The sequence below is a fragment of the Notechis scutatus genome, chromosome 1 (assembly GCF_049901735.1).
Source record: "Notechis scutatus isolate UNSWTSFEM ecotype Mainland chromosome 1, rNotScu1.2, whole genome shotgun sequence".
NCBI classification, from domain to species: domain Eukaryota; kingdom Metazoa; phylum Chordata; class Lepidosauria; order Squamata; family Elapidae; genus Notechis; species Notechis scutatus.
The window spans coordinates 221,475,723-221,483,366 of record NC_142009.1 but is presented as its reverse complement, the minus strand read 5'-3'; positions in this window follow the sequence as shown (position 1 = coordinate 221,483,366).

The window sequence follows — 7,644 nt, the reverse complement described above, 5'->3', positions numbered from 1 at the left end:
TTAACTAATGCCAGCTTTGACCATAACACTATGTTAATATCCTTATCTTTCTTAGTTCAGTTAGTATTGGACTGTAGGAGGCCCAGGCAAATTTGTTCAGCTGTTTATTTAATTATTTGTTCAATTTATTTCTCCCTTTGACATCTCTCACCTCTTAAAAAATAGCTCCTGGTCTCATCTATCTTTGGAGTGCATCTCTTGATATATTGCACAAAGTATGTGCTGTATTGGTACAGAATAGAATAGAATAGAATAGAATAGAATAGAATAGAATAGAATAGAATAGAATAGAATAGAATAGAATAGAATAGAATAGAATAGAATAGAATAGAATAGAATAATGATAGGGATAGGGACAGGGATAGGGTTAGGATTAGCCGAATAGAATAGAATAGAATAGAATAGAATAGAATAGAATAGAATAGAATAGAATAGAATAGAATAGAATAGAAGGGACCTTGGAGGTCTTCTAGTCCAGCCCCTGCTCAAGCAGGAGATTTTATACCATTTTAGATAAATGACTGTCTAGACTCTTCTTAAAAACATCCAGTGATGGAGCAATCACAATTTTGCAGGCAAGCTGTTCCACTGGTTAATTGTCCTCGTCCTCACTGTTAAGAAATTTCTCCTTAATTCCAGGTTGATTCTCTCTTTGATAAGTTTCCAATCATTGTTTCTTGTCCTGCCCTATTCTTCGGAGAATAATTTGATCCCCTCTTTTTTGTGGCAGCTCCTCAAATACTGGAATACTACTATCATGTCATCCATAATTCTTCTTTTCTTTAGACTAGCCAAACCCAAATCCTGCAGCCGTTTTTCATATGTTTTAGATTCCAGGCCTTTGATCATCTTAATTGCTTTTCTCTGAACTTTTTTTCCCCAAAGTCTCAACATCTTTTTTTTGTAGCATGGTGATCAAAATTGGTTGCAGTATTCCAGGTGTGGTCTTACTAGGGTTTTATAAAGTGGTACTAGTACTTTACGTGATCTTGATTCCTCTGTTTATACAACCCAGCATTGTATTAGCTTTTTTGGCAGCTCCTACATAATGCTGGCTCATATTCAAGTGATCATCCACTAGGACTCACAGTTACTCATTTTGAGTCAGGTCTTGCCTAATCTGCACTTATACCTTTGATTTTCCTGCCTAAATGTTTTTCTCCACATTGAAATTCATTTTAACTAACCCTAACCCTAGGTTACCAAGAAGTAGGTTTTGGTCTACTTTGTCAAATGCCTTACTGAAATCTAAGTATACATAAAGGTATGCACTGTTATACAAGCATATATGACTGGGGTTATCTTTGTTTCATTTTCTACCTCAGTGCCAGACCACAAGACTTCAAATTCTGAAGTATGGGCCAGGTGGTCTCTGAAGATTGGCACAGCATCAAAAACTTAGAGAAAGCTCTATAGAAACCCCCAAGCTGAGGACTTTTGGAATGTTGTAAAGGCACTTGCGCTTTTGTTAAAGCTGATGGGGAAAAATAATAGTGTTCAGTCTTCTTTCAAAAGATGAGAAACATTAAGTGAAATTTCCATGAGTAATAAAGAATCTTGTGATACAATAAAGCATGAAACATTTATTACAGCATGGTAATAATGGATCAAGCATATGATCAGATGAAGGGGTGAAGGTTGTGTCCTGTTTTTGTTGTGCAACAGTTGTTGTTGTGCTCTTGAATTTCTCTAGTTTCCCCAGACTTCTGATCAATCCCAAGGGAAGATGTATGAGAGAATTTTGCTCACAGAGCTTTTTCAACTCAGGAAACAGGCAGACAGGAAGCTGCAGAGCAATGGAGGGTTGTAGAGGAGAAAAAACAAAACCAAAAAGGAAGTTGCACCCATTTTTACCCTTAAGATAGAAATAGAAACATCACAAAGACAATCTTGAAAGAAAGAAGGACTTCTATGTGAAAAAGAGCTAGAATGACAAAAATCTTGAAATTGATTTTCAATTTTTTTTTCTATAAATAATAATAAAATATTAGACTGTAGCATTAGTAACATTGGGTTTTATCCTCAAAGTTAAACTATTTGAATTATAGCTGGATGTCACATTGAAAAGCATGCATGCAATTTAACTCAGATTTTTTTTAAAAAAAATGCAATGAATATAACAATAACAATGCCAACAATAAAACAATGGTCCTCAACTGATGCATTTTGCTATTTTAGATCTAATTCTGGGATAGTATCCTTGCAAATATTAACTTGTCTTCAAAACTGGCACTGATTTATCTAGACTTGGTTGCTACCGTGATCAATCAGGCTGCAAGTACAATGCCTGAGAAAGAAAAAGAAAGACATCTCATATTCAGTTGTATCTGAATTTTAGGTCCTCTAGGGAAGGAAGCAGCCTATTTCTGCTGCCTATCAACTTACTCAATATGAGTTTTCATGTAAAAAACATCAGTAGCACCACAACCTCAACAACAAATCAAACAATGGAAAATGAATCTGACAATATATGTAAATGCATAAGCTTTCACTGCATAAATACAGACTCTGAAATGGTGAGGGTGAACGAAGGCAGAGAATATAAAATAGAGTCTAAAAATAAAACCAAAATAAAGGATGAAGCTTTCGCCCTGAAGCCTCTAAGTTACAGGAGAGAAGGTCAGAAGAATTTGATTTCCCATTTCTAAACTTTGAGAGTTTGCATCACAGTATACTATCAGTATTTTTTATTTGCTGTCAAAATCCCTGCATTTGCCATTTTGTACAAACTGAAGAAGGATTTCTGAACACTATAGATCCATCAGTCAATCAACAGACCTAGGGGTCTTCAGAAGGAGTGATTTAAATTAATTTAAACTGCAGGGGTGTCAAACTGGTGGCCTGCAGACTGCATGCATCACACACAGGCCACACCTACCCAGACTGCACAAAGGCAAAAAAGACTGTGATACATCATGTGATGTCACGTGACATGATCGAGTTTGATACCCATGGTTTAAAGAATTAAAAGGGTCAAAATACAGATGGACTTCCAAATCATTGCCTTAGATCAGCATTGAGATACTAATATATATTACTTTTAAAAAACTTTATTTTTGCTTTTCATTTTTGCTACAGTTTCTGCTCAAGTGTGCTGACTTAACTTAAGTGTGTACCCACAAGGCCATATGATTTGAAGTGTTTCTTAGCACACACTTGATTAGAGAATCTTCAGTCAGATTCAATGGGTCAAACAGAGAAGATTCCCAGTGCTTTACTGATTCTACTCAAGTTAATTATTATGGTGTCATTATATGGCCTAATTCATCCAAAATGAGGCATCCAAAATATAATTACAAGCATAATGCTTGGCAAGCAAATGCATAGTAAACATGAGGGAAACAATTAGCATCTATCTAAAAGATACATTTATGTATAAATCTTTTCAGCTTCATTACTTAAAACGGTGCAATAAGCAATGTTCTTGGCATATATCTGTCCTTCCCAACAATAAGAACAGCTTGAAAGGATTGCTGTTTTCCATGAGACAAAGAGAGGTTGCAATCCATGAAAGTGCATTTGTATAACCATATTATTGCACAGAGAGAATTGGATGTATAACTGGGGAGCAGGAAGAATATCAAGACAATCTCACAAATGACTCAATGGGGAGAAGGAGTTAGGCATCGCATGCATAACAAGGAGCCTCTAGGGTTAGATTTTAATTTAATAAGTAATCCATAGGCTTAGATTCATAAGGCATTCAACAAAATAGACCACAACCTATTTTTTAGAAAGCTAGAAAAAAGTGTCATCACTAGATGGATTTGTAACTGGCTGATAAACCATACTCAATGAGTACTCTTCAATGATACTACATCTGCATGTCGGAAAGTAAGCAGTGGGTTCCACAAAGTTTCATTTTAGGCCCAGTACTCTTCAATATCTTCATAAATGACTTAGATTTGGGAATAGAAGGGGAACTTAGCAAATTTTCAGATGATACTAAGCTGGCAGGAATAGCCAACACCCACCTAGATGATAGGCTCCAACTGGATCTCAACAGACTTGAACACTGGGCCCTATCTAACAAAATGAAATTCAACATAAAAAAAAGTAAGGTCTTACACTTAGGCAAGAAAAAAGAAAAGAAAAACCAAAAGTACAAGTACCGATTAGGTAAAACTGGATTAATAGCAGTAACTGTGAAAAGGACCTTGGAGTCCTAATAGACAATCAACTGAATATGAACCAGCAGTGTGTGGCAGAAGCCAAAAAAGCCAAAGCAATCCTAAATTGCACTAACAAAGGGATTGAATCAAGATCATGTGAGGTACTAGTACTACTGTATAAAGCCTTACATCTACAATACTGAATCCGATTTTGGTCAACACACTAGAAACTACACTAGAATCTCTGGAAAGAGTGCAGACAAGAGCAATAAAGATGATTAGGGGCCTGGAGATAAAACATATGAAGAACGGTTGCAGGAATGGCTGGCTAGTCTAGTGAAGAGAAGGATTAGGGATGACATGATAGCAGTGTTCCAATATTTGAGAGGCTGTCACAGAAAGGAGAGAGAGACAACCTGTCTTCCAAAGCACTTGACTGGACTGGATTATCAATCTTGCATAATAGGCTAGGGAGTAGGGTCTATGGATGTCCCAAGGAAAATACTTTAAACCCTATCAAAATCTCAAATATTTGAAAAAAAAAACACCAAGATTGATTTGATTTACTTAACAGCCTTTCCTGCTGTTGCATCAGTTATATTTTCTTTTTTTCCATGGTAGCTTGTGCCAAGGGTATTGCAATAGTAATCAAGATACATAGCCATTTTCAAATTCAAGTAGGCCAGGACAAAATACAAGGACTACATTACAAATGTTATTTGGAAATCCCTAATAGATGAAAATCAAAGAGCACTTCCATTTTGTGAATCTTTCTAAAGATGGCATTATTTTTCTCTACTGTGTAACCAATGATGTTGATAATCTTGGTGACTTAATCAGCTATAAAGATTAATGGTAAAGAAGTGGTAGCTCTCATCACCTGGAGATCCATATGCTAAAAAGAACTCAAGATAACAGGAGAGGCAAGTCCTGAGATTACAATCCTGTGATCAGCCCCAACTCTTGAGTTCAACCTGATATGGATCTGATCAACTTTGTCCACAAAGAATGATGTAATTTGCTTACAACATACAATTAACTATTTTGGTTCCCTCCCTCCAATGTCTTGATGAAGTAGATACTACACTTCTTGGAACAGGGGTGTCAAACTCCCGACGACACATTGTCATCATGTGACAAATCATAACTTTCTCCCCTTTTGCTAAACCAGAGGTGCGGGTGGCCACCATGTGATGCATCCAGCCCACGGGCTGTGAGTTTGACACCCCTGGCTTGAAAAAAGAGTGCTAGCATTTTCGGCACAAACACAATGGAGATGAAAAAGTAAGGACTTTGGGCTATCTCCACTTCTTCAAAATGACAGTTCAGATGAGCCTTCATCTGCCTCATTCTGTACTTACATTCCCTCTGATATCCCATCCTTCAGTTTATAGTAAACTAAGGAGCTGGTATGGCTGTAGAAGAAGACATAAGGCATAATGTCCACTTCCTGGGCTACCTCTGAATTACACAGATTAAACCAGGGGTGAAATTCAACCACCTCAGCCCACCTTGGGAGAGATGGTAGGGACGATTTGAATTGGTAAAAAAACCACCCAAATCACCCCTGGTTGCTATTACTATTATACCAAGCCATGCCCACAGCCATGCCCACAGAGCCAGCAGGGAAAATTTTTGAATTTCACCCCTGGATCAAACATTACCCAAAGACATTCAGAACTCTGTCAGATTCCTAAATTTTACAATATGGTTGTAATTGTATGCATTTTAAATAAAATAAAAAAAAACTTATTAAAAAAAGAACTCTGTCAGATTCCTGGTTTGGACCATTGTAAATGTTCCAAATGATTTACTCCAGCTTTTAGTCTACACATGGACCAAAAAGTTATCTGTCTATGACAAACAGATAAATCATGTGGATTTCTCCACCTTCAAAACACCAGTTTCACCTGAACAAAAGCAAATCCAATACATTCTGCACCAATGTGAAAGCAGTTCCAGAAGTTCAGGTATTGGATTTGGTTTTGTTGGTGCAGAACCCTCACTGGAAAGGTGGATATCAAGTAACTCCTGTTCAAGGTTTTGAATATATAGATATACATACTTATGCATATAGCAGAAGTACAGCTTTGTTCTGGGGGTTTCCTAGGATGCCACTTGGAGCTATCCTTTTCTTTTTCAATCCTCCTTTTGCCTTCCGTGTCTTTTATTTTTTGGACTGTAAGACCTGAAGGGAGAATCTTGTTTGCATTATTCTTTTGGCACTCTGCCAAATTTCAGGCTGAAGAACATGGCATAAAGGCTTATAAATGAACAAGCAAATAAATGCAAAAGATTTCAGTAGCTCCCTGATATTATTCCTGGGTACTGTGTAGGGAAAGATGATTCGAGGGTAAAAACTGGCTGCCCTAGTCATGGAAAATCATAAATATGAAATGAATCAAAGAAATAAATTTCCATTTGGTTGTAGTTCTAGTTTAGTGTGACAGAAAGGGGAAGGGCTAAAGCAAAAGAAAAAAGTTGGGTGATTCCAGAAGGTCAATTTCCAGATGACAAAGGAGAAATAGGAGTGTTATTCTTAGTTAAAAACAAAGTATAGGCTTTAACCCTTATGTTGAAGATGGGAGGAAGGCTGCAGTAATTCTGTGTAATTCACAGATGTCTCAAAGACAATCCTGCAGGTGGAGTAATTGTCAGATTAATGCCAGACAGTGGGGCATTTATTACTTCAGGAAACCAATGGGGAGGAGAAACCTGAGCCTCAATTGCTGTAGCCTGCTTGAGTGTTTATTTATTAGCAAGACTTTTCTATGAGTTAAAAAAAAGCAGTTCTTTTCTGAGATAAGATTTTAGGAAACACTTTCTAGAAAGACAGTGTCACATCTCAGAGGAATCTTTCAAAGGATATTATTCAAGTAATAATGAACATGAAACAGTATGACAATATAACAACTATGTACCTATATATAAAATCAGTATTCCTATTCCTGTGAGAAACTACTTTTAATAAACAAGATTATTTGATTAATGGAAGACAATGATAAAAGACACTCTGCAATCACAGTACCTTTCTTCATAACTATTCATACTGAAGTATAGCAACCTTCCTAGAGTGGAACATATCCACTTGCCTGATTCTTGTTTAGCAAATAACTTTGTTTCTTTATGTGGATGTGCATGAGGCAGACTTAATGTATATTCTTCTGTATTCTTCACAACAATATATTCATAACGCAAGAATGACTCTTCTTCATCAGCAGCCATCTTCCTACCTTCATCCAAATAGCTGTGGTATTATGCCAACTTGAGAAACGGTGTGGCATCCTTAGAAGCAAGATTTTCTTTGTGTATCAGCATAAAGGAGGGGAAGAAACCATTTAAATTAACCACCAAAGGCAGACAAAATTAAAATTCATGTTTCAACATGGATCCGTGAAAGAAAGGGGATCTGCCTTTATGTTTGCATGAGTGTTTGCTCTGTTTAAAAAAAGGTTACCAGGGTGACATTGCATGCATGTATGCATACATGCCCATTCTACATATAACATATTCTCATGGATTCTGCATCCTT